Genomic DNA, 27,373 nt, shown 5'->3' on the forward strand with positions numbered 1-27,373 from the left:
AGACCAGGTGAGAATAACTCCAGGAAGAACCAGATTATCTAAACCCTGTTATCTAAATATAGAGCTAAAACTCAAAGAGAGTAGTAGTAACACAGAAAGAGTTAGAAAGTCAAAGCTGAAGCAGGAATTCTCTGTGTAAACCACAATGAATGTTTAAAGCAGTTGGCCAGAGTCATAAATATGAAAAGCGAGACAAATATCATCTTTATCCATTAAATAAAATCATTAAAACCATTGATCCAAGTTATTGTGGTGATTAGGTCTAAAGATGACAAAGTTAAAGCAATTACAGTGTACCAGCAGGCCATCTGACGCTCAGGAATGTGCGTCTCCTACTCTGCACAACTCCCAGCTCCGTCAGAGAGGAAGAGGTGGCCCTGAGGCTGTGTTAGACATTGTTAAGGATAGCAAGTATCCTCACACAACCTGTTCTGCTCTGTCCCTAAGCTGGAGAAGAGAAGACAATGTTCTCTCTTATCCTCCCACTCTCACCACTTCATACCTCTGCTTGTTTGTGAAATGCCTCTTGCAGCACAAAATCCAAAAACGGCCAGCTTGTGCGTGTGAAAAGCAGGGCGTAAGATGTTAACCACAATGAAACTCACCAGCAAGGATAAAAATAAACACCCCCTGTCTTTTGAATATCATCACTGTCTCCTAAGCTGGAGGTAAAACTCCTTAGAGAATAATAGTTTTGATTAGACTCGCTGTCTGTCATTGTGTCTTCGTCTTGCCTTTCTCTCACCCCTTCACATATAGTCGATGTACAGTATACGCACTCAAAAGAAAAAAGAAGATGGGAAGAAAGGGACGAAACAGAAAAAGCAAGAAAAAAGAGGAGGGTGTAGGACACTGGATGGCGGAAAAATAAAACAAGAATGAAAAAGGAACGCCGAGAATGGGATCATAAATCTGTCACAACAGAACGGGTGAGAGGCCTGGAAGACCTAAAAGGGCTTATGTCATTGTTTTCCAAAAAGCTCTGTTTTCCTTCTTCACATGTACACAGGCCCCGCAGCTACGCTGTAACCCTGTGACGCAGAAAATTTCCCCTTTAGTGTGGTCACACACTGAAGGAGTCCACCTAACCGCTGCGAACAAAACGCACTGCTCCTCTCTCCTAAATCTCAGCTTCATCGCCTCACAACGGCCGCATTGTTCGACCTCAACAGTGGCCACGCTGTGCGGCACTAACGTTAAAAAGGCGTGCAGTTACAAGCTACAGGGATAAATACTCTTCAGTAAACAGCAACAGTCTGTAACGTGTTTGCAGCAATGATAGGCTTTCTAAACAAATTAAGCCAAAGCGGCTCTACGTTACTCATCCTGGCCGGCTGTCTGGCCAAATTCTGTCTCCACTGCACAGTTGTTTGATCAACTGTTTGTGCCGAGTCTATGTGTTAATGTGAGGGAGGGAGAGAGGAAGAACAGATATGAGTCCACGGGCTTGAGCTGAGACGAATACAGCACGACAGCCGCAGGGAGAAGCGGTGAAACTAGTCTTCCTATACTTTCATGTGTCTGCAGTCATGTGCTGTCACATTCGGAAGCTCTGTTCTTTCTTTCGCTGTGCATTACTTGTCAGTCTGCCGATGGTCGGCGTGTGTGTGTGTGTGTGTGTGTTAAACCTGTCACTTTCTGCACTCTGAAGTCCGTGTCCTAATCGCTTTGGCTGATCCCTGCTAGTCGGGTGTGTACAGTATTTGTGTCGGGCTGGCTATATGTGCACACGAGTGTTTGTGTGCAGGGCAGATGCTCCCAAAGCACAGCCTTTGCTCAGCATTCACACACACACACACATAGCATTAAGGAAGATTACCTTGCACTTTATTTATTTATTTGCTTCCTAAACTGCCCCCACCCAACTCCCAAAGCCCCCCCCCCAAGTCATTTTTCTTAATCCCTGGTGGAAAAGAAAACGGGAGGCAAATAAAGAGTGTAATATTAGAGCACTACAGACACTACAGACCTACTTTTTAAATGGCCGATAAATTTTCAGATTTAGGGCAATGAAAAGTGCACCAGACCTTTGAATGGGAGCCACAATAAGGTCCCGGTAAGCTCTTTTAAAGTACAGTGTGCCCTACTATTAGTGTTTGTCACTACAAATCTCTTTCGAGCTAGACTTTTTCTTTTTTCTTTTTTGGAAATCAAAGGTTCTTGAGTCATAGGTTGTTTTTTTTAATGATTTCTCATTTTGACACTGGCCACAAGCATCATGGTGGGGATTTTATTTTAAAGCAAAGCCTGCACAGCTCCTCATAAACAGCAGCTGCAGACTGCTTCCTTAGCTGCCAGCTCAGGAGCGTCCAGTCAAACCAGCCACATCACTCCCTCACTTTTTCTCTGCATGCCAAGTCGGCTCCAAGTCAGGAAAAAAAAAAGGAGCCAGGATTGATTCAACCAATGTGCACAATCGATGAGATGCGGAATGAGAGAAAGATCCGTTTACCTGCGTGAACCTTGACCTCGGTGGTAGTGCCGCTGTGGTCGCCACCCCCTCCCCCGCCCCGCCCGTCATGTATTCCTCACACAGGGTCCCTCGCTGACCTCTCCTTAAGTGGCGATCTGAAGGGAAAGCGAGACAGAAGAAGAAGGCTGTTAAATTTCTTTTAATGGAAAGCCAGTGAGAGCCTGGTTCAGACAGAGGACAAATGTATCACAGAAAACAAAAAAAATGCACCCCGGAGTTGAAAAATGTACGCGGGAAGCCATGAGGGAGTTTGCTATACTGCCCCATTTACTCTACCTCCTAACCCTGCCGGAGAGCCAATGAACCAATAAACAGCTGCACCACCAATCACACTACCGTGCGTATATACTGCAGCAGCAGTCCTGTGTAAACCCCCACCACCCCCATCCACGCGACCCCACCACCCCCACCCCTGCTGCACAGGAACAATGTCCTTCCTAAAGGTTATCAGCAGCCTGCTGCTTGGTCAGCCCTCATTCTGAATCCATTACACACAGAGCATCGAGATTCACTGCCTTAATACACCTCTCTTAGTCTCTCCTCACTGCTTCACTGCGCCCTTTACAGGCCGATACAAATCCAGCGTAGGCCCAGAACACACACACCAGAACACACACATTTACACGGGTTTTGAGATTAGCCTATCAGAACTTTTCCTTTCTGTCTCTAGGACATGTGGGATGCACTTCAGTGTGATTGGTACAAATTTCATCACCACAGAAGCTGTGATGATGAAATGGAGTACTATGCTAGCCCCTACCTTTGACCACCGATGTCCAAATCCTCCAAAACTGACTTTGTCATAAACTTTGATTTATGGCCAAATAACTTAGAAACTAATCACATCCCCACCAGCCTCAGCTGTAGTCTGTGTTTGGTGTAAAACAGCAAATGTTGCTTAGTATAAAAAGCTAACAGACTAAATCATTTTGGGGTCCTGTAACAATAAAGTTTATAATCCCCCAGGAAGATACACAATTCCCCTGCTTCCTCCAGTGTTTCTTCACATGCAATCTGGTCAAGAAGTAGAATAAGTCTAAAAACCGCAGTTTAGAGTCAAAACGTGGACAGACAAAATCTTGTTAAAAGTCTGGGGATCCAGAAGTGTATGGTTGATTGATTTCTCTTAGATCACTTTTGTTAGTGTCCATATTTTGCAAAAGGTTTGAAAACAGTAGTTTTGCTTCAATCAGCAAAAATCAGCACTCTTTGTCCTGGCAGCAGATGTTAGCTGAAGCTATAATAAAAAGGAATAAATGACTGAAATGCATAAAAGATAACACCATGTAAAAAAAAACAACACCTAAAATTGCTGATACTAATATTGACAAAACAACGGACATATGGTTGGAAAAGCAGTGGTCACTACCATCCATATTTCCTGTCTCTCTTTACTATTCCCATCAATAAAGGCACAGAATCCATGTGATGCGATGTCAGGCACCTCATACATCACGGCACCTGCTCGTTCATTTATTCCATGATGGGAAGGGAACATACTGAAGACTATAATGTGAGAAGGGGGTGGGGGGGGGATGTGTGCTGATTTTGGACAGAGTCCAAAAAAGAAGAGGACAGGGCAGAGAAGAAAGCCATAAATACGCAGGGAGGCGAGCAGGTGTTCGAGAAATATGATTTACGGGGGTCTACGTAGCACGCGGTGCTGACAGGTAAGCCTATTAGGTTGCTATTACCCAGCTATAACATGCACCAGTGTTTAAAGGTGATGGGTTTAAGAGAGAGTTAAGCTAGCCATACATTTAGTTTTAAAAATGCAGCAACTACATCATTACTGAGCTGGTTTCACATTGATTTAATTCACTGCATCGCCTTTTTTTGCTTTTTCCGAGCTGACATAATTCGGCAGCCATGAAAGAAATACGTGTTTCGCTTCGCTTGTTGAATAAAAAACAAGCAAACAAACAACAGCAAGCTTGTTTTATTGCAGTAGATGTTAGGTCTGATTCTACTTTAGAGAGCAACACCAGGTTTTTCTCTTTTTTTTCCTCTCATATTCTGAAAACGACATTAGCCTTCACATCCAAAAGAGTGCAAGAGAGAGCTAAACACTGAGATGGCAGTGCATTTCTGCGCATTGAAAACTGCCAGGGAGCAATCAGTGAAGAATGCAAACGTTTATAAGAAACCCAATGCACTAGAACATGGAGATCTGCAATCGAATTTCACTTGAAATACTGCACGAGAGACACAAGACTGCGAGAAAATTGCTACCACTTGAGCAGCACACTACAGATGGTGTTGAGAGCAACACAGCACATAGCAATGTGTTCTTTAATAACGCGGTGAATATTGCAGTGAAAAGCTGAGTAGCTTCTGCAGACTCCTGCTTTTTTTTTTCCTTTCCCTGTCAGAAGTGTGAACTCTTTCATCCAGGATATAAGAGGCTGCGGTAAAATCCTCAAAGAGACTAATCGCGTTAAATGAGGTTTGTGTCTGTATCCATGACTTCTGAGTGTGCGTGTGTGTGGGATGTCAGGGGCTGGGGTGAGGGAGGTTGTAGGTGCCTGTGAGCGACTACAAATTCTTGTCACCTTTGAATCTAAACTCTGTCCTCTCTCCGCTCGAGTCAGCCATCTCCTGTTTTCACTCGGTTAATGCTTCTATCCTGGTAACTGTATCAGTTGATCGGGGTGGTCGTTTACGGAGACACGAATACCTTTTCTTTATTCTTAAAAGTGATTCAGTTTCTGAAGATGACAAAGCCTAAGTTTGCCTTTTAAAAGCCTTTAACACCACCACATTTACTTTGGCTTCCTGGAGGGGAATCCTCGCCTCAAGTGGCCGCTTGTACAGTTCAGCTCATACAGAAGCATGTGCACAAGTACGCACACATATGCTAAATAAAAAAAGCAGGAGAGCTTTAAAAGCAAACCTCATCTTCCTTAAAACAGCCAGGGCTGTCCCTGGGTGTCTTAACACAACTCATCAACTGTTAAACCAGAGAGAGAGGCAGAGCAGTAAAAATCAATGCCCCCAGCACAGCAAACAGCAGTCAATTATGTTAGTTGGAAGAGGAAAGAGCGAGAATTTGCAGCAGTGTCTGGAGAGGCAAGGAGAAAGAAATGGGAGGAATCCAAGGAAGGAAGGAAGGCAGGAAGGAGAAAGTCCATCTTAAGCTAAAAGCAGCAGGCTAATATATGTAATTGATTACCTCTATGCAAATAGAAGAACTTTAAAAAACCACCGACTGCAATTTAAAGCAGGAGCAGAGGCTCTGAAAATCGATTGACGCCATGAGCGAGAGAAGCCATTTTCCTCTAGCCAAGATAAAACACTTTACTACGAGCTGTCAGATACTTATCAGGAGGAAATTAGCAGAGGAATACCATTTTCCCAAAACAAACAGGTCAAGTGTTTCTCCTCTTTTGAGTGGCCTGTCCCACGCTTTCACCGTCTCCCGCTCTGATATCATCATCTGTTATTTCCTCCTGTTTAAATGCCAACAGTAACGGAGCCAGGGCTGTATTTCATTCAAACAGTTCATTTGTAATAAAAGAGGAGGAGGGGGGAGAGAAAAGCCCCACGCAGGCAGGCCTTGCGCACCGGCAGTAGCCGTCTGTTGTTTGAAACAGAGAGGATGAGGTCTCCGGTTTTACCTCAGCTCCCGGGAGCGACCCCAAAGCCTGCCAGCACCCGCACGCACTCGCTGACGCAAATCCGTCCTCAATCTACGCGCCCGATCTCACCAAAACAATATCTGCGTTTCTGGCCTGCAGTCGGTGTTACTGGCTGGAAAAAAAACAAGGAGAGAAAACAAGAAAGAAAGAAAACAGACAGAGAACAGAGCACAAAGAGATGTCGAGGCAGGCAGCAGCCCACACAAGACAACTTTGGTGGAGAGAAAGAAGAGGCCAGCTCGGCGTCAACATCAACACCGGTTCTGCAGTCACTGCTCAGCAGGTAATTATGATAACAACGTGTTCCCTAGGCGGCCTCTCTCTGATTTAGTTTCCAAGCACTTACCCTTCCTAAAATCTCCCCCCTGATAACATCTGATATGATTACAAAGTCGAGATCCCTTTCAAAGAGCGCCCACTTATGTGCCTTTAATTTGGTGTACACTAACTTTCCCTCTTGTGACTACTCATTGAAGCTTCTCGTCTTATTGTGTACGCCTAGTTAAGATGTTGCACCCTTTGGATTGTCACAACATTTCGGAAAATGCCGTGACATAAATGAACCTCACCTACCGACACCATCTGTTACGGAGCGCGCCACTTGCTTTCTATTACCTTCCACTGTAAACACAGCTTTGCCGCATGGGGAAATACATTCAAATTCATTGTGTCTGTTAACATCCAGTTTTAGCAGTGGGAATTTGGCCCTGAATGGAATCAACCGAGCTGACCCTGTGATTACCTCTGCGGTGCGGCATTTTCCTTGGCTGTCATCACAGCCGACCCTTTAAACGGCCAGAGCTGCTCTGCAACAGAGGCTAGGCTGTTGACATACTGAAGACATTTAAGATAATCCCGGAGATGTCTCTGTGATTTCCAAGATTACATCTTCAAAGGGGAAATGCGCCCGGCAGCCTGTACTTGAAAGGGAGAGAGATGCGGAGGGCTCTTGTTCTGAAGGAGGGGGTGGAATAGCTCAAGAATGCAATCATGGTTTTGGAGTGGAATAAGGCCTGTCCTGGCTAGCTAAGCTGGCAGGAGGGTGAGAGGATAGGAGGGGAGCGTGGCGAAGGAGAATCAAACCTGAGAGAGAAAACACACCTGTCGGAAGGGGACAAAACACAGCGAGGCTGAGATAGAAGCCTCACCTGTGCGACCAGACCTGGGCCTGCCTTGTCAAGTTGAGATTAAATAGTTATTCATTTCCTCCACATGAACCAACATTTTTTTGCCTAAGAAAACAGACTTAAATGCTTCAAAGTGTATAGTTTTATATTTGATTGTGTCATAGTGCTGAGGTAGACATCAAAGCTTCTCAAGCCTGAATGATACGGTCGTTGCTAACCAGGTTTGGGACAAAATATTGCTCTGGTTGTTGCGTAGCACTTTTCTACTCAAGCACTTTATACCAAATGCCTCACACTCAGATGAACACACTAGAAAGCAACTTGGGGTTTTGCCCAACGATACGTTGGCATGCAGACTGGAGCAGTCAGGGATCGAACCACCAAACTCCTAAAGTACAGACACCCTTAATATGGCCGTGATATACCGATATATGCTCACGCTTTCTCTTGTGATATGTGTGGAAACACTTCATGGCTTCTTGTAGAGACAGAAATCAACCTAATGCAGCGAATACAATAAAATCAACCTTTACTTTGTTGCCACATTGTTACATTTTCATGCAACAAAACACTGAACTACCCTTTCCAGTCCTCTTCACAATAAAAGTCCAACAGAAATAATACTGGTCCTTTTTTTCTGCCCCCTTATTTCCAGTGGGTCACTGCATGTTTGATTTGGCACAGATTTTACACCTCACATTTATCCAGGCTTGGAACCAGTTTGTGTCTCTTCCTGGTCTCAAACCAGGGATCTTTTATAAGTATGATAAGCCTGTTAACCACTATGCTATGAAGTCACTATAATTTAAAAAAAAAAAATAAGTGAAGTTAGTTCTGGTGGAAAAACAAAGAACCTCATGGGGGGAAAGCAAAGAAAAGCAAAAAGCCGTAATTATTAAAACTGAATGATATCATACACAAACACTAACACCACAGTTCAGTGAATACATAATTTGTTTTTCTTCAGTTACACAGATCATAAACTACAAGAAATTAGTGTATTGTAATGTAGTGAGATTGCAGATTTGCTTAAGCTGGGAGCAACGTGGAAACCGGAGACCACAGGACGTGAATGATATATGGCGACTTCAAGTGACTACAGGTGAAATAACTTCCAGGCAAGCGACTGGAGCATCTACCAATGAGAGGATAGCATTTATTGACAGATGATTTGGACGTAAATGCATTAGAGACTCACGTAGGCAAACAGAATCTGGAATCTCCACAAGCGAGCAGGTCACTTCCAGTGTGGACGTAGCTTTAGTTTTCATGGGGATATATCGCAAGCTATCTTACTCCCGTCCATATTTCCAGTTCTGACCCACTGACTGGGACCCCCTTCTGTGATGGTTACTTTGAGGTTAAATAAAGCCAGTTGCCCAGTGGATCCACTGACACACCTATCAGTTAATAAAATTGAATGCCCTGACTGCTAGATACCATTTGTTTTATATCTGATCATGCATGCATGTACATGCGCTATTGGAAAGGAAGCTTTAGGGGTTGTGTCCTTTAGTCTTGAAGACTACAAACAAAAGTACAACTAAACTGGGGCTAGGAGCCATGTACTGTCCTGCGATATTTGTTACAAACGTCATTATCTTAGGTCCATCCACTCAAGGCGCGTGTAAGTAAAGTTAAGAGGGCAGATTTGTCCTCTGCACACGACCCATTCTGACAATGAAGGACTTGGGCGCTGTAACTCCAGCAAACATGACTTCACTCCTGTGCAGCCTCCAGGCAGCTCTCTCCCACAGAGTGTTTACTGCATCATCACAAAGCATTTTTAGATCCAGTGCATGACATCTGCAAGCAGCCGTGAGCCGCTGCATCTACGCAGAAGACCCGAAAGAGAAACGGTAAATCGAATGCGCCACGTCAAATTAATTAGGAAGTATTAAATAAAAGCAAGAAATTATGACTCATATCTGCAACAAATGTCAGCAGTGACGTCCTGTGTGGCTGTGAGCACCTCTTAATGACTCATGGAAGTGTTCACTAATGTGGCTCTGACGGACATTAAAATCATTCAGCGGGATTCTTTCCAGTCGCTGACCGGCATTGTGATAACACCGGGGTATTTTAACACAGCACATGAGGAAGAGCTGTGAATAACAGAAGTAATAATGGCTATTTAACACCACACAGAGTGGCAGGCAAAAACCCGAATGCATGTGCTTCCTCTCAGCTGGATTGATGACATCATCGGGACCAGAGCCCAGAGCTGGGATCAAAAAGCACAGAGTGAGGCCTGCCTATTATCAGCTGCACATACTGTACAGCATGAGAAGGCACAAACATCCAGTCAAAGAGGCACACAAGTCACACAACCACCAGAAGGCTATTTATGAGCCGCGGAAGAAAGGGAGACAGAGGAAAACAAATCTGTCATCAGCAGGAGGCTGGGAGTGAGTAGACGAATCGGCTGAATCATAACTGCGTCTCGCAGAAAGGAACTTATTTTAGAATGAGCACCGCTAAACTGCTTTACAAGTGTAGGCAGCATTAGGTACAGTATGTTTCCTCTCAGTGAGCTCTGCATCGAGGGCCCCTCCTCGCATCTCCAGCCTCACTGGCCACAGTTGAAAAATTAATGCAGCAAACTGACAACACTTAGGGCCTCCCTCCCTCTCGCGCTCACTCTCTCTCGCTCTCTCTCCCCTTCCTCCCCATGTACCAAACAGGATCAATTACCAAAGCAGGGCTCCACTCAGCAGCGCTAAAGAAACAAGAGGCACTCTCCATCACAGCTGCGTGTGAGCGTGCACACGCAAGCATATGTTTGTGTGGTTCGGGCGCGCTTATGATGAGCAGAAAGAGGAGGAGGAGGTGGTAATAGTCTGTTTGCTTCTCTAATGACAGCAGCAGAGTGGATTAGTGAGCCTCCTAACCCTTCAGCATCACTCCTCTGAGTGGAGCTTGTAAATAACCAGTTATGGTCAGTGGGAGAAGGAAAGAAAAGATGGAGACACCGAGACTAATAAGCTAACAAGCGCTAAATATGTGAATGTGCAAGCATTTTTTTTTCTCCGTGCACCTTCATTTGTATGCAGGTGGAGATTTCAAGGAGTTCCATTTCTACAACATCAGCCAAGTTATTCAAATGCAGCACATCTGACTGGAGAGGATAACATAAAGAAAGGCATCAGCAGAAATGGCAGCAGGCAGTAATCCCCCAGCCAGGCCACTTGTGTTTGCCACGCAGGCAGGCAGCGCTGTCAGTGGCAGCACCCATACAGGCCTTATCAGTGACAGCCATAGGGCTATTCTAATAACCCCGCTGATGCTCTGCGGTGCAGGGACAGACGGGGAGATGAGCATACAGACAGACAGGCGGACAGGTTTCACTTCCCGCATAAAGAAAGAGCCTGAGAGCCAGGTATCAGCTCATGCCTGTGTGTGCGCGTGTGTTTGTGTATGTGGAAAACTTTCTAACATGTAATGCTCTGACAGCTTCATACATGCTGTCACTGTCATCTGAATATGCTACAAGGTTCACCAGCCCACCTATTAACCCCGCACACGTGCCCACTTTGCATTTACGGCAGCGTTCTCTAAACTCAAGCGTGCTGGTTTTGCAGCCCCCGGTAGGCGCGTATCTGTCTCCGGCATCATTATCACCATTCAAAAGGTCAAGCACAATGCTTCCAGCCTCTTCTTTGTGATTTATGCCTTTGTGCTATTAACTCTCTTCCCATTACTCTCCATCTGTAAATCTAATCACACTCCCTCACTGTTGCAGCGCCTGGTGCTCTCAGGACAGAAGCCGCGGCCGACGGGAAACAGCTTATGTAAATACAACACTGTTGACATAAGACGGGCAGTACACGGTGCCTCTCTGCTATGATGAGACACGCCGATTGGCGTCCAGATAAGAACAGCTATCGCTTTATTGTTCTTTCTTTTCATTTGCTGCAACTGTTCTTTGCTATCTTTTAAAAATCCCGACATCTTAATGTTTATTTCATATCTACAGGATAATTTCCCTGAGCTCACCTTAAGAGACTGAGGTGCTGTTGTTAGTAAAAAGACCAAAAGAACAACAAAGAAATGCAGGCGCAGTGCTGCAGGGCTCCATTTGTAGTCAATGAATAACTCGAATATTGACACCAGTAAATGAGGGTGTCACTCATGACGCAAAGAAACAGAGCAGCGTTCAGCAGTAGCGCTTCCAGGCATTCTCTGCATGTATGTGAGCCAATAATCATTACCTTGGCTTGAGAAAGGCTCCACAACCACTTGAAGCCCCGTGAAAACATCTCCTCTCGCGTGTCTCGAAGCGGCCTTGGAGCACTTTGAGGAAAGTGGGCTGACGAGCCGCTCTACGGCTGCCACATGCAGTATAAAGACTTAATCAGGTCTCCCGTGTCTAAGTACAACGATGGCGTCTGAGAGAATTCCCTCTGCAAGGACTGATGGGAACCTCGGTGATGACACAGAGAAGCCTGCAGGCCTGTCAGCTCGTCTCGATGCGGCTCAAATCAGAGCTGGCCTAACGGAGAACTTTTTACCGCGGCGCTGACACGCACTCATACACTGGCTGACACAAATCTCCAGCATCACTTCAGCCATCCACTCAGTCCTTCAACATCATACTCGACATGTGGCGTCTGCGCGTGAGATTCTCAACATACACACAGACTGAGTCATTCCAGGTTTAAATTTGGATGTTGCATGACACACGACCATCTCAAAATAAAGCTCTGATATGCAGAAGAGCAGCAGTGCTTTAGCACAGAGCCAGCTGGACCGGAGACTACAGTGAGGATGAACTGGTAAAGGTTACGTTAAGTTCACTTGGCACAAACTCTTTGGTCTGCATCAGTTTCTGCGCTGTATCGAAATGTAAGATCTAAACTTAGCAAAGCAATCTTAGCTCTAGATTTGGTTTCACGCTCTGGGATAGATTGGCAACCTGTCAAGGGTGTACCCTGCTTCTCACCCTGTGACAACAGGAATAGGCCCTCCCAGCATGCCTGAATTGAAAAAGGAGAAGAAAATGGATGGATTTGGTTTCATTTGATTAATACAACATTAAACAGAAAAACTGTCAATGAAAAACTTAGTACCCGATGTAGCAAAACGCTAGAAACTTTGCCAATTGCTGCTTTTTTTGCTCGCTATTCAAACCACAAAAGAAGAGAGTTTTAAGAAATCAACGCAAAGCCCTAATCTCTTTGACAGATATCATAACTAAGGATTTCAGGATGGTGACTTATATTTTATGTGCCACCAAAAAAAAATGCTAGGAAAGAGCGTTTAATAATTGATGGTACTGGAGTAGGGAGATAACCGCTTTCCTCCTGTTATCAATCATTAATGGAGTTTCCATCAAAAACACTTCAACCCCTCAAGTATCAAATATCTCTTGAAGGTGGAAGACCCACATTCAAACATCCCACTTAATCAAAGGGCACACAATGTGCTCTCAGTTTCTCTCATTTTCGCTTGCTCAAATTAGGATAATCACAGCACAAATTAGAAAATTGTTCACAGCTTAAGTGTAAAAGTAGGCATTTTCGCAGAGGTCTTCTTTTGAGTGATGAGGGTTAATGTGCAAATTTTAAATGTTTAAATCACGGGGGAGAGAAAAAGAAAAAAAAACAGCCAGTGTTTTTATTTTCTTACAGAGACAACAGATCAAATGCTGAATCTGAGAAATGCTTTCTTTCTTTTTTTAATATGATGCAACACCTCAAAGTAGTTGGAAAAGGGCTATGTTTACCCCTCTGTTGCATCAACTCGTCTTTTAATAATACTCACAAGCATTTGGAATTTGAGGAAACCTATTTCAGCTGCATTAGTGGGCCTGCTTTTTCATATTTTTCATTTCATAATGCAACACAAGAAGTCCGCTGAAGTGCAGGCAGGTCAGCATCTGCACTTTTTTACTGTGCAGTCACGTTGGTGTGATATGTGAAGAACGTGGCTTTGTCTAGCTAAAAGAGCTGAAATATAGCATGGCCGACAATTTGTACTGTGGTATTTTGAGGATTTTCACAGTATATCACTGTGTTACTGCTATTAATATTATATCTGTAACACGAGCTAGTTGTCTCATAGAAGTACATAAAATACAAATCTTTTTAATGTCATCATCAAAAAGGAGTAACACAAATAAACCACCAAAAACAATAAAATATCTACTTTTAGGCTCTGTTAACAAAAATCAAATATTTGGCACATGAGTGGCACGTGGAGTCGGCGCTTAGAAGGCTGCTTTTCATGCTTTTACCAGATGTAGCGTCGGTTTATGTAGCTGCTGTTTTCAAACAAAGTCAACATATGGCTCATTAGCATATCTGTGCCTCACCTGGCTCCCTCTTTGTGTGTGTGTGTGTGTGTGTGTGTGTGTGTGTGTGCAGGAGCTGCCTGAGCCCCACCCACAGTCAAAGACCAGCACACAAGCAGCAGAGCAGAAATGATTTAAAGTTGAAAACTTCCAAAAAGCAGACACAACTCCTGTCTTGGTCTTGAGTTATCTCGGTGCATCTCCGCTCTCTCTTCTTCATCCTCCATCTGTCTGCATGTTCTCAGCAACAGAGCCTCTCCCAGCTGTTAGCGAACTGTTATGCTACCTGGCTAGTTAGCGTCATTTCCCAGCATGCTCGTAAGCGCCGTAATTACTGGTAAATTATTTTATGTTTCACAAATTACTGGGAGCGTCACCGGGAGGTAAAGACAGCTAACTGTGGATTGTTAACGGCCGTGCTACCGTACTGCTCGGTCTGTGATTTTAGTCCTTGTTAAGTGGTTGCTAGGCAATGGGATGAAATCAAAACAGAAATTTTGTTGATATAAATGAGATGTTACAGTTGTGAAATTAAAATGACACAATGCTTAATTGGGAGTTATATGTGGATTAACACTACCAGTAGGTCATTTTAGCCCGTTGGTAGGTGGCTGCCAGGTAACGTGATGACATCATTATATCTGATGTGGATAAGAACCTTTGGGAGCTTTAATGTAGCTGTGTGCCAATTCTGATTGCTAAACTTGTGATCGTGTTCGCCACTACGCCAACCATATGAGTCGTGCGATTAGAACTGTGAGTGAGAAGGGTTCACAGTTACTACAGACCCACTCTCGTGCTTTTTACTGCTGCCGGTAGACAATAATATAGTCCATTTAAGCCACTTGAAAAGCCCATGTGGATGTTTTATCCGTTCGCCACCATGCCACCCAGCACTACAAGCTACCCCTTTGCTTTAACTCAGAGGATTTGCTGTCTATGTTTCCTAAAAAGGAAAAGAATGTATAATTTTAACTGGTCATGCAACATGACACTTTTCCACTTTGCCTCCATCCATTTTAAACAGATGACAGCACTTCAAGATCTTCTCTGTATACATTCTTTTCTTTGAATGGTAGAGTTTTAACTAGCATGTAAAATGTTCATCAGTTCAACAGCTTTCAGATGTGATCCTGAGACCATGCAGTGGTTTCCACCACAGCGTATCTTCAATGCATTTCTTCTAAGTCGTATAATTCGTATAATTTATTTTGGAATTGTTCTTTGTGTGCTGCGATTTCTTTGGATTGTATATGAATCCTAGAATTTGATGCAATCTTGTGTTGAGACTTTTTTTTTTCTTAATTACCTATCACAACACATTTAGAGTGATAAACCTATCCCCATTCTTACTTCTGAAAGCCTCTCCGCCTGTTTTAACATAATCTTGTTACTATGTAACCCTAATTAGTTGTTAGATGTTTCACCAGGCTTTTTATAGCCCTACACAAATTTTATAGCTTGAATTTGATACTAGTTACACTGTAAAGTGAGCATATGTTTTCTGAAAAGCAGTGCAGCTTCTGAATCTCAGTGTTTGATACATGTTGTCTCCGTGCTGCTTTCAGTTAAATATAAGCAATAAATTATTTGCACCATTCATTTACATTCAACAGAGTGTCTGAACTTGTATATGCAGCACTGTTTGAAGAAAAATCTGTCTATCTGGCTCGCTCTGTAAAGCTGAAGGCTGGACTGGTCAAAGTCACGCAGGACATGATGTGCATCAGCGACACTCACAAAGAACCGTAACACTGCTGCGACCCTTTAAAACAAACACAAGGTTACACACAGCCCCGTGTGTGTGTTTGTGCATGTAAAGCTGCACACACACACACACACGAGTCAGTTAGAGTTTACAGCTTTGGACTGTCTTTAAGGGATCAGCCAAGATCCTTCCAGTCCACCGCCCAGCTAAGGCTACGCGGTGTAAAATTTACTTTTACGGTATCCTTGCAGCATCTCTTCTAACAGGCTCACAGGCTCAGATTTCACATACACACCATACACATTCAACACTACATAAGCACTGCAGCTAAGTGATACCAAAAATGACAGAGTATCCCTAATTACCCATCAAGATGGTTCTGACAGTGTTCCGTGTGCCAGTGATCAGTGTCATGGCGCATCGCCAGCAGCGACTAGAGTTTGTCTGATTTGTAGCTGCAGCTCAGTAGTGGGTGGTACACCATCAGAGCTGCAGTGCCATATACTTTCTCTCTCTCCCCCTTCTCCTTCTGCCACCCCCCACACACACACAGACACACACAGTCACACTGTCCTGTTTCACTAGCCCCGACCTTGCCTGTCATCGGTATAAAGCAGCTTTTCAAGGCTGCTGCATTACAGAAACGCAGGGAGGACACTGAGATGATTCTGTGGAGAGAATTCGTCTTAAAAGGTTCAGACACAAACGTGGGCTCTGCTTTAATTTAACAAGGAAAGCAATATGCTTACATGCGGTGTCTAAAACACGAGTTAGTGAGTGAAAATAGACTGTCTACAGTCATGCAGCTGTGCTTTGAGCTGTGCCCCAACGCCAACGTGCTCACAAAAACCGTGGTAACACGCAGATGGTTATGTTTACTACACTTAACACCTAGTTTTCTTGTGTTAGCGCTGTTACCTGTACTAAGCACAAAGTACAGGTGAGGCTGATGGGAGTGGCATCAGCATTGCAGGCAGCTGGTCATAAACACACAAGTGTTTGGAAGCTGAAACTTTTGCCAGAATGTTACGCGAGCAGAAATGATAATAAAAATCACAGGATCATTAAAAGAGAAGTCAGTTTGTGCACAGTCCATTCAGCAGCTGTAAAAGCACTTGTAAGAAAAAACCATCACTAAAGTCAGTAGTTTTCTGGGGAACATGAATGTCAGTGGAAAATGTCTGGGAACTCTGTCCCATAGATGCTAAAATAGGTCAGTATACACCAAAGTGTTTTACCAACTGACCATCACTGCTACAACTAGAGCCACGTCACCAACGTAGACTATATCAGGGGTGTCAAACATAAAGCCCTGGGGCCAGAATCGGCCTGCTAAAGTTTCCAGTCTGCCAAATGAACATCTTTGGAAAATGTGAAAGAGAGCACAAATTTATATTTTATAGCTATCCCTTCTGATCCAGACCTCCCCACTTAGCAATTTATACAATACCAAAGTAAATAAGCAACAGACAAACAATTAAATAACAGAAAGTTCCTGTTTTTTCACCATCTACTATAGAAGAAAAGACAAAATATTAGCAGCATTTTTAATCATGTAAAAAAAAGCCCATCTTTGGCTTATATTAAAATATCTCCAGGATTAAATGGATAGTTAAACTTCTTTACACTGACAGAAAGAGGAGTTTTACTGGTCCAGGCCACTTAAGATAAAAGTGGGTGTGGCCCACGACGTAAACAAAACTATATAAACAAAAGTACTGGGTCACCTACAGAGTTCACCGACAGGTGTTTGACATGCCATGAAGCTCCCAGTTCATAGTTTATGTGCTGACGTTAATGCCAAAGAAGGTTTAGAGCTGGTTTATTAAGTCAGCAGTGTGCTGGGGACTTTTATGCACTCAGCACTCGGCTCTGTAAACCTTACATGTCTGACCTGCTGTGGTTCCTAAATGCTTCAACGTTGCAGTAATACCACTTACAGCTCATTGTGGAATATAGAGAGGAATAGAGAAGAAATTTCACAAACTGACATGTTGCAACAGTGGCATCCTATTACAGGACCATGCTGGAATTCAGTGAGCTGTTTAGAACAAACCATTCTTTCACAAAAGTCTGTAAAGCCAGACTGAGGCTGAAAACACCTGAATTACAGATTAAGAGGTGTGGCTACTTTTGTCCACGGAATGTAGCTAAACATGAAAAGCCTGTCCAAATATTAGGTCTAGACCATGTCAGTTGTATACTGTGAAAAAAAGGGAAAATCTTTTACTTTCAGACAAAATAAAATAGTTGAAAGCACCACTTTAGAAAAGTGAGATGACTACAAAAACAACAGACTTATTGTGTTAGCAGTTGGCCTATTTAATTGAATAAAACAACCTATAAAAACAATAAATGCACGCGTGGAAGATGTGTCATAATTTATCTCATTAGTGTTGGGATAGCATATGTTATTATAGTGCCATTGTGAACCTATGAAAGGCTGATTTATACAGTGTAAGCACACTGTGAGCTTTGGCTATGGTGCTGTAAGTGAACTGAATTAATGCACAGAGCCAGCCAGTTAATATTTGCTTAGTGAAATGCTATCTGAAATCTGCAGCGCTGATGGTTTTTTTAATGCCTTTAAAGTGTAAACCAGCCATGAGTTTGTCAGGTCATATGAGCTGTTCTGATCTTAAACCAGAGGCAGCATTACTAATGAAGGGCTGATCTACGCACTACACTGTCTATTGTATTAATTGAGTAAATTAACCTCTTTGCAGCGACAGTATGTAAACATTTAGCTTCAGGCTTACTGGAAGAAGCCGTTGCATTTAAATCATGGAGCCATCATGGGCTTGAGTTCCTGCCAATAAAGTGTCAGAGGTCAATTACCTTTCAAAAGATAACAGCCACATCTACCATTTATCTTATCGCAAGCCTGATTTCCATCTTGTGGATTAATAATAAGTAAACAAGATGTTGAGATATTTATTTTGAAAGGGAGCAGGCATAATAAAGGGGACTAATCTACTTGTCACACATGCTCGCCTTTTACTTTGTGACTCTGCTGACTCACACAAGATGAGCTGAATCAAAGCGGCTTCTGATTCAGTGACTTGGGAGCTGAGTATTCAAGAGGCTTTGAGCTAACAAATAGGTTTACTGCTTTATCTTAAAGGACCATACCTGTGGTTTCGAAGACCTTTCATTTGCTGCGCACATCTTAGATTTTTTCAGTTTTTATTCAAAGGCCCTTTGCTCATTGATGACTGTCTGCCAGGACAGAAAAATACAAGACAATCAGAAGTCTTGTTGTTCCTGTGCCAGAGCCAGACAAATAGAATCAGAAAAAGGGGCATGAAAATAGCAAAAATGCATCAGCTGAAATGATCTTTGAAAGTCATCAGACTGAAATCATAATTCTTAAATACCTTCCTTCCTTCAACATTACTCTAACTACTCCAACCAAGCAGCAGAGCAATCTAAATCTGAAAATGATTTTGACAGACAAAAAAAGACAATAATCATTTGTTAGTGGTAAAATAGCTCCTTCAGCTCTCTAATAGAAAACATAGCCTAACGTCTGATTGAATCAAGAACCAAAAAGAAAAGCTTGATTCAGTCAGACTATGTTTTTGCACACTGAACTTAGCATGTATACTTTAAACACCAGCCAATATTAAAGAACAGTATACCGGCCATTTTATTAGTTACACTTTGCCAGAGTAGGGTTGGACCACCTTTTGCCTTCAGAACTGCATTAATTCAACAAGGTGCTGAAAACATTCTTCAGAGATTTTGCTACATATTGACATGAAGCATCACACTGTTACTACACATCCATAATGTGAATCTCCTGTCCCATCACATCCCAAATGTGCTCCACTGGATTGAGATCTGGAGACTGTGGAAGCCTTTTGACTACAGTGAACTAACTAACTGTGATGTTCAAGAAACAGTTTGAGGCGATTTGAGCTTTCTGACATCGTGAGTTATTCTGCTGGAAGCAGCCATCAAACATGGGTACACTGTGGTGTAGAGAGGAGTGTGGACAGCAAGCATATTCATGTAGGCTGTGGTATTTAAATGATCCTCATTTGGTACTAAGGAGTCCAAAAGTGTGCCAAGAAGATATGCCCTGCACCATTATACCACCAGCAGCAGAATGAAGTGTTGATACAAGGCAAGATGGATCCATGCTTTTATGTTGTTTACACCACATTCTGACCCTACCATCTGAATACTGCAGCACAAACTCATCAGAGCAAGCGGCATTTTTTCCAATCTTCCAGTTTTCAGTTTTGGTGAACCCATGTGAACTGTAGCTTCAGTTTATTCTTAGCTTCTTAGTGTGGTCTTCTGCTGCTGCAACCCCTCTACTTCAAGGTCTGACGTGTTTTGTGTGTTCAGCGTCACTCTTCTGCATACCTTGGTTGTAACAAGTGGTTATTTCAGTTACTGTGTCCTTCCTATCAGCTCAACGGAGCGTGGCCATTCTCCTTTGACCTCTGACACCAGCAAGGCATTTTTGCCGAGAGCACTGACACTCACTGCATATTTTCTCTTTTCTGGACCATTCTCTGTAAACCCAAGAGATGGTTGTGTGGAAAATCCCAATAGATCAGCAGTGTCTGGAATATCCAGACCAGCATGCTTGGCACCAATAACCACGGCACAGTCAAAGTCACTTAAATCATCTTTTTATCCCATTCTGCTCCTGCGTTTGAACTACAGCAGGTCATCTGAAACATGCCTACATGCCTATAGGCATTGAGTTTCTGCCATGTGATTGGCTAATTAGACAACTGCATTAATGAGCAGTTGAACAGATGTGCCTACTGAAGTGACTGGTGAGTGTAAGTTTTTATGCTGATTTCCAAACTGTTTGCTTTTGGGTTTAAAAAACTGGAAAAAATTATTGATTCTTAAATAAGTTAGAGTTTGTCACAGTCTGCACTGTGCTCTACAATTGTAAGACACTTAAATTGCAATCAGGAACCATTGTCAAAACCGTTGTCGCAGTCAAAAGCTGAAAAGGCACTGCTTTGACAAGCTGCGCTGTCAGAAATTCAAATCAAAATGGGAAGTGAGTAAACATGGATATGAAACGGCGCGTGTGAATCTAGTTTTCTTTCTTTCTTTTAAAGGTGGCTCACAAATCTCTGATGTGGCGTCTTCAAATATACTCGCAGAAGGAGTTTTCACTCTGCTGTCAACCACATCACTAAGTGCCGATAACATAACTTAAAGATGACTAAATGCTGTGTGTGCTGTGATGGATTAGCTGTGTCAATCAAGCTTCTGCAAGTTACACTTCATAATCTAGTGAAGTCACTGGAAACAAACAGCAGCTTAAAAACAATCAGAAAATGTCAGAAAAGATATGCATGTGTAAAATACAGTGTAAGTGATTTGGTGTCAATGAGCTGGGACATGCAAAAAGTCATAATATTAGTAGCAAAACTAAGTTATGGTCCTTTAATTGTGAGTTTTCATTTTCCCATGACCGAGTGAGCATTCACCAGTCTCGTCACTTGGCAGGAACTCACCTGTTTTGGGAGGGGGGAGGAGGGGGCCACTACTACAACACCAATAAATGTCAAAACAGTGAGCGGGATCAATATGCAGGCATTAATCTCTCGAGAAGGTATGCGATGTATCAAACTTGGCAGACGCTGTGTGTGTCAATCCACACTTATGCTCTCTTTAACAAAACCGAGCAGCTGCAATTAACGCCTTTTTATTCGTTCTGTCATTGGTTTTGTCATTAATAGCGTTGCCCCAGGCACAAAGAGCCAGTTTAACTGTCAAAATCTTCCCTTCAGATCAAGTGCACATCATCGTGGCTGATGAACAACCTGATAAAACTGACATTTCCCTCCTGCCTGCACCTGTGAGTCTAAGGAAGAGCGTTATCAGACGACATGGGACGGTGCCAGCCCAGCTTGACTGAGTGCCACACAGTCCAAAGGACAGACGCTTCACATAAAGACAACAAACAACTTAATACCCTGGTGCGTGTGTGTGTGTGTGTGTGTGTGTGTGTGTGTGAGGGCGCCTGTGTGTGTTTGGTTGTGTGCAGTGTGAATTTTAATGAGAAACGCAGAGAAAGACACTGGGAGACCAAAACACAAGAGATAGAGCTCTGAGATTGTCTCCCACTGTGTCTGGACTGGCGGCTGCTACTCTTCGTGACCCCGATGCTTCGAGCCACAGATCAGATCAGGGACGCTGTGCGACAGATGTCTGCCCTGGCGCTCTGTTCCAGGCATGAGTGCTGCTGGCACACAAACCGACGAGGGGTGGCGGCGAGGGGGAAGGCGAGGGGCAAAAAAGGGAGAGAACAGAGTGAGCACAGAGGACGAGGTGGATGGCATGAAAAAGGAGAGGAGGGAAAAGAAAACAGGAGAAGAAGAAATGGGTGGGGGAATTCACATGTCACTTCCTGCAGACTTCATCAGCAGGACGAGATCTACTCCGTCACATCTCTGTCAGAAACCAGTTTGGGCAGAAAGAGATGCTACAAGTTCAGATGTACCTCCAGCTGACCCCAACTGACCTGGGGGACGAACAGGAGGTCCTCACGCTCATTTGGAGAAATAAACGTTTGCGTGAGGCAACACACAAGCCTGATAAAACTACAAGTTTTCAATCAGACATCACTACACAAAAGTCAACGCACGACCTCCACACAACGACTCGCTTCCACTCTGAGGAGCAACACGTGATAAAGATGATGAGAAGAGAGAAGAAGGGAGCTAATTATAGCCGCGCAGCAGGATGGCCAGAAACAAACTTGATTATCATCATCGTCAAGAAGGCACAAAGGAAACCTGCTGCCTCCCCTCTTCCACCACAATCCAATAGAGAGGCTTTTAGCCTTCGTAATGATTTAGAAAGTGACAAGTCAAACAGATTTACTGTGACAGCCTGAAAGGGACCAGCACGAACACTATAACGGCTCACGTGATCCAGACCTCTGAGCACTTCTCCTATTCCCCCTTCCTCTGCTACATCCCCTTTCTCAAGCACCCCCAACCCCCCCCCCCCCCTCCCCTTTCACCCACCCACCGTTCCAGTGGTCAGGGAAGAATGAGGCCGGCTCAATAGAGGTAGGCAACAACCCTATTCATTTCCCCCCTCACTCAACACGAGCCCCCTTCAAACGAGAGGGAAAAGCACTGCTTTTGTGGAAGTTAGTTACTTAAAGCGACAGCCCACCAGATAAGGATCTGGTCACGGAAAACTTGTGGTACGGAGTAAATGCAGATACCTTTGTACAATTTTAACACCATTACCCATGGTTTATCAGATTTAATGAGCCATGAATGTGAGGTCAAATTTTCAGCTCGCAGGAGCAGCTGACAACATTTCTACAGCACTGTTTGCCCTTCCAGCAACCATAAAACACAATTAAAAATGCTTATTAATCTGCAAAGGAGAATCATTAAATGTGGAAAACATAAGGCAATCATTGCAACATCTTTTTTTCAAACCATTATTAGTTTTCGAGTAAAGACAGTGCTTTTTCTTACCCTCTGTTTTTCATCCATATTCATTGGAAGGTATCTTTTGTGCCCTGAGTGACAGGCTCTACATTTGACTTTCATTTCCGTGTCTGAAACATGGAGAAAATTTATGTTTGAGCAGCGCCGGTCCCTCCAGGCCTGAGATGGTTTTCCTGGTGCAGTCATCTGATTTTTTTTTTTTTTTTGCCTGCCTCTCTCCCTCTCCTTTCTCTGGAAGGTGAAAAACACCTTGGCTGTTGTGAGCTTTGAAAACAGAGCTACCCCTAAAAAGCCGTCAGAGATGGCAGCAGAGGGATGTGCGTGGAGAATACTTAAGAAGGAGAGACCCTCAGGCTACCCAGATTTGGTTTCCCCCCGTTCTGGCTTCCAAAAACAAAGGAATTCCAGAGAAAATCAGGGCAGGACCTCACCCCAAGCCACCGCTACTGCTGCTGCTGCTGCTGTTACTACCACTACCCCCATTTCCCTCACAAACACACAGCACAGCAAAGGTGATTTCATGCACCCATCAATGAGACATTCCTTCTCTCTTGTTATACATTTATGCTGATTTGATACCCAGGGAGACATGACAAGTAAAAGAAGATGGCAGTGTGTGTGTGTGTTTGTGTGAAGTTTGGTCCTAAATGTATATTTCAGAGTCTGGTCTATCTGCTGCTCTCGTTTACCGTCACTAACCAGCATGACTTAGACATCATCTCTGGACCGGAGCACAACACTGTGCAACCGCCTCAAGATATTGCAGGTGAGGCTATGATATGACAAACTGCACCCCCACCCCATCTTTTCCAACATGCCCCTTGCTTGACTCAGACATGAAACGTGTGAGGTCCTCACGTGTGTCTTTAACAATGTCAACACATGCCATTCAGCCTCCACTCAGCTGGAGCTGCCAAGTAAAGGTTGGAAGACGGCTGTGAGAGCAATACAGCTGAGCCGTATAATAACTCTGGTAGATCGTTAACATGTAGGTAACGGGTGGATGTTGGGACTGGAGCAGACACGGCTGACTGAAAAAATATTATCGCCTTTTTACTAACAATATTTACAAGCATGTTAAATATAAATCGCTTTACTCGAGCTCACATATTTATGAACAGCAGCCCGCATCCTTAAAACACAAGGACTCTCGTTGGTTTGTCAATAACGTTTGCCAGATAATTAAAGAGCCCTGGGAGACAATGATAAACATTGTTTAGAGGCTGATCCCTGGCAAGCGCCAAGCAGTGTATCATTGCTGTCTCCGGAATACACACGATTACCCTGGTCTCATTACTGATATGATAAACGACGGCTTCCACCGTGGCTTTGGTGTGCCGGGAGGACGCACGCAACAGGGGTAGATTAGGAAAAAAAAAGTGGTTAAACACATTGCCCCTGTAATAGACCAGCGCTAAACAAGAAAGATGGGTTATCTGCAGGAGGACTGCAGATAATGTTTGTGATATTTGCAAAGTCAGGTCTGCAGCCAGCTTTTATGGTGCTTCCAACCATTTATTATGAATTGCTGAGATTACTGTTTAATAATGTGGACTCAGACTCTTTGCTTCTTTATTTGCTTCACTCCTCATCATCCCATTGCTCCCTTCATCCCTCTCCTTCTCTGTGAAGTTAATGCTGTTGCTCGGCCCCGGCCCACCAGCCCGTCTCTTTTTACAGTTAGTGTATCCACACAGAGGTTTAAAATATGCCCCTTTATCTGAGCCGCCCAGGCGGGAAAATGAAAGGGATGTCAGTCCTTAGAACCCTGGGAAAGCGCCTGGCTCAACCGCCAGTGTCAAAACTGAGGGGAGGGCAATAAGCGGGCAAACACACTGCACACAGTAATAGACTTTCTTTTTTTCTGTCACTGAGCAATGTTGAGAAATAGGAAGAAAACAGCCTTATTAGAGCAGCGAGGCTCACGATTATATGCCAATATGATTTGAGGAGGCTCTCCATAACAACCACAATAGGCATCATTAACTGACCAAAAGGCAAAACTGGAAAATCAAACCCCAGCGTACGGCCGACTCTCCGCCCTTAAAGCTGAATGACATTTTTATTGCTCGCCCGCACCTCGCCAAAGAAAAACGAATGCCGCTTTTCGCTATTGACCACGTTATCAGCCCAGCGCTCTTTGCATGCGTAAGCAGCAGGCGTTGCGTGAGAGCAGATATTGCACGACTCCCTCGCAGCCTCATAACCCACACCGCGAGCTGGAGAATAAATGCTGTCCCTTTGCATTAGTAACATCCCAGTTAATTTACATTGTCAGAAAACAAGGAAGTATGTATCCCTGGAGGCCATGTTGGGAGACAATCCGACCGCCTTCATAGAATCTCTGCCATCACTCTCCATCTCCCACGCAACCTCCACCAGAAAATCAGCATCAGCGTGCACTCTGAGAGACAACAGTGCCGACTAGACAAGGCGCTGTTTATAGCACAAATGGTATTATAAACACAGCATGTGGTGTATTATCTTTAGAAAATGATTCATTATGGCCTATAAGCTAGAAAGATTTGCAGCACGCTGGGTGGAGGGGGTAACTGAACTGTATCTAAAATTAATTCCTATCATTGGGAATCCTCCTCGAGATGAGGTGCTGTTGCTTGAAAACATAACAGGTTATATTGACGTGGGCCCAGCAGGCCGGCCGGCCCAGCACCTGGCATGAAATGAAGCGCAGGACAAGCTTCGTGAGATAGCGAGAGGAAGTCTGAGCGCAGACCTGAGTGGCTGTCTGGCAAATGAACCCACGTGGGACGCTGTGCAAGGTGTGAGGACCTCTTGGAGGAGGCTTGCAGACGTGCTCGAGTATCAAGAGAAGCAAGGCAAACACAGCAGATCAGTGCCAAAACTGTAAACCCACTGACCCGGCGTGAAGAGGGAGAGGGGAGTAATTAGTGACTGTACTTACAACTCAAAGGAGGAGGAAAGAGTAGAGGAGAAAGTAGGGAAGAGAAGGGGGCGGGGGGGCTGAGAGCACACAGTTGGAGGATGAAGACAATGAGTTTGTTTAGCTTAAACAGGATTTACAAGCCAAACAGACACACGCCAACGCCACTCACTCAGACACATACTATCTCTTTTCCTCGCTGCCTCCCGCCCCTCCCCGCCCCCTCCCTGTTTCACCAACACAGACGCACAGAAACGCAGCTGAGACGGGCTCTCTGCGAGGATTTCATCAGCTGGAGGAAAAAAGTGAGGGTAATTGCTCGCGATGGTGAGAAGTCTTGAGTGCATGCAGCGGCGTCGGGGCAAATGGATGGATAGAGGGAACATTTTGTTCCTCCTGTGCGGGCTCCGACTCTCATATTGTTCCTGATGAGGCCGGGTGTCATTTATGATTCAAGGGCCCCCGCTCTCTCACGGCGGATGGGAACAGGACACGGCCATTGTGACGTCCTGTGCACTCGTTTCTCAAAGAACATTAAATCAAACATGCATGAGATGGTGACAGGGGTGGGCCGGCAACTTCTCCCTATTCGCTCTCCTCACCTTCTCTGCACTTTGTTTCGCTCTCGTCTCAGGCAGAGAGAGAGAAAAAAAAGAAAGCACTTAGAGGACTGCGTCTCCCTGATGTTGGCAGAGCTCAAGAGCTGAAATGACGGCTCTTAAGAAAGAGGAGTTAAGCTGGTGTTTTGTCTATATTAAACAGATATCTGTCAACAAGGAAACAACTGACAGGCAAAGCAAGAACAACACGGAAAAATTATATCCCCGCTGTAGTTCCTCATAGTAACCAGAGCCTGTATTTACCTCAAATGCAGAAGGTAACAGGCCTTTATCTGAAGCAGGATTGCATTAGAGGCAGCATTTTATTTCTAATTCCCTCTGTTTGATCAGCGTAAGTGGTCACGATTAAACAAAGCCTCACTGCAATCCCCCGCCATTTGCCATGTTAAAGCTCAATCTGTTAATACTATGGCGACTTAGTCTTGAGAGAAAACAAGGAAGCTAAACTCCACCTACCCACTGCACACATGGTATTAGTTCTTTTCCGATCTAACATGAAAGTAAATAAAACCCAACAGGAGCAAACAGAGCAACTCATTCATGACAGCACGTGCAAAACATTTCACCTGACGTCCATAAACATCTCCCGCATGCCCGCTCGGGCTCACGGCTACAGTCCTACACGGTCGTTAGCCAAACAATGCTGCTCGCCACCGCCGCTTGAGGTTCGGTGCCTTGCTCGAGGACTCAGCATTAGTCATGCTGACTGTCCAGCCTACCTCAAGCAACTCAGGAGTTTAAAAGCAGCGGTCTCTTCAGCCACAAACCACAGTGCAAGGTTGGCAGCTTGAAGAACAGTGGTGACAGGCATGTGGAACTGAGGGTTTTTTTTAATCCCGGCGCCTCATGTTGGTCCACTTTTGGCTTCCTGCACTGAACTGATGTCATTGCACTCTGTCAGCAGGATGAGTTACATCTGCTGTATGCTTCATTTTCTCTGAATTAGTTACACTACAATTACCAGGCTTTAACTTGAAGGGAGCTTAACTGTAGACTTATGGGTAGAATTACAACAACATTTAGGAAGTAGTTAAGTGTCTGACAAGAGGGCACAACCTCAGCTCAAACTGAATATTTCAGGTTTTAACTCCCTCTAAGCTCTTATTCTCAGAGCGAGTCTTTAAAAATGCTCTGAGGCAACACAAGTTTTCCCTTATTA

At 44.1% G+C, this 27,373-nt stretch overlaps 1 protein-coding gene across 4 annotated transcripts in view; it reads right to left on the reverse strand.

Moving 5' to 3' along the window:
* Positions 1 to 27,373, reverse strand: part of zmiz1a (zinc finger, MIZ-type containing 1a) — a 107,842-nt gene that overhangs the window by 77,372 nt on the left and 3,097 nt on the right. For all 4 annotated transcript variants that reach the window (XM_019366539.2, XM_019366538.2, XM_019366536.2 and 1 more), the window contains exon 2: positions 2,453 to 2,568. The gene's annotated coding sequence lies outside the window, so the exon portion shown is untranslated. The remainder of the gene's footprint in view (positions 1 to 2,452; positions 2,569 to 27,373) is intronic.

Source organism: Oreochromis niloticus, linkage group LG13 (assembly GCF_001858045.2).
Source record: "Oreochromis niloticus isolate F11D_XX linkage group LG13, O_niloticus_UMD_NMBU, whole genome shotgun sequence".
Classification (NCBI taxonomy): Eukaryota; Metazoa; Chordata; class Actinopteri; order Cichliformes; family Cichlidae; genus Oreochromis; species Oreochromis niloticus.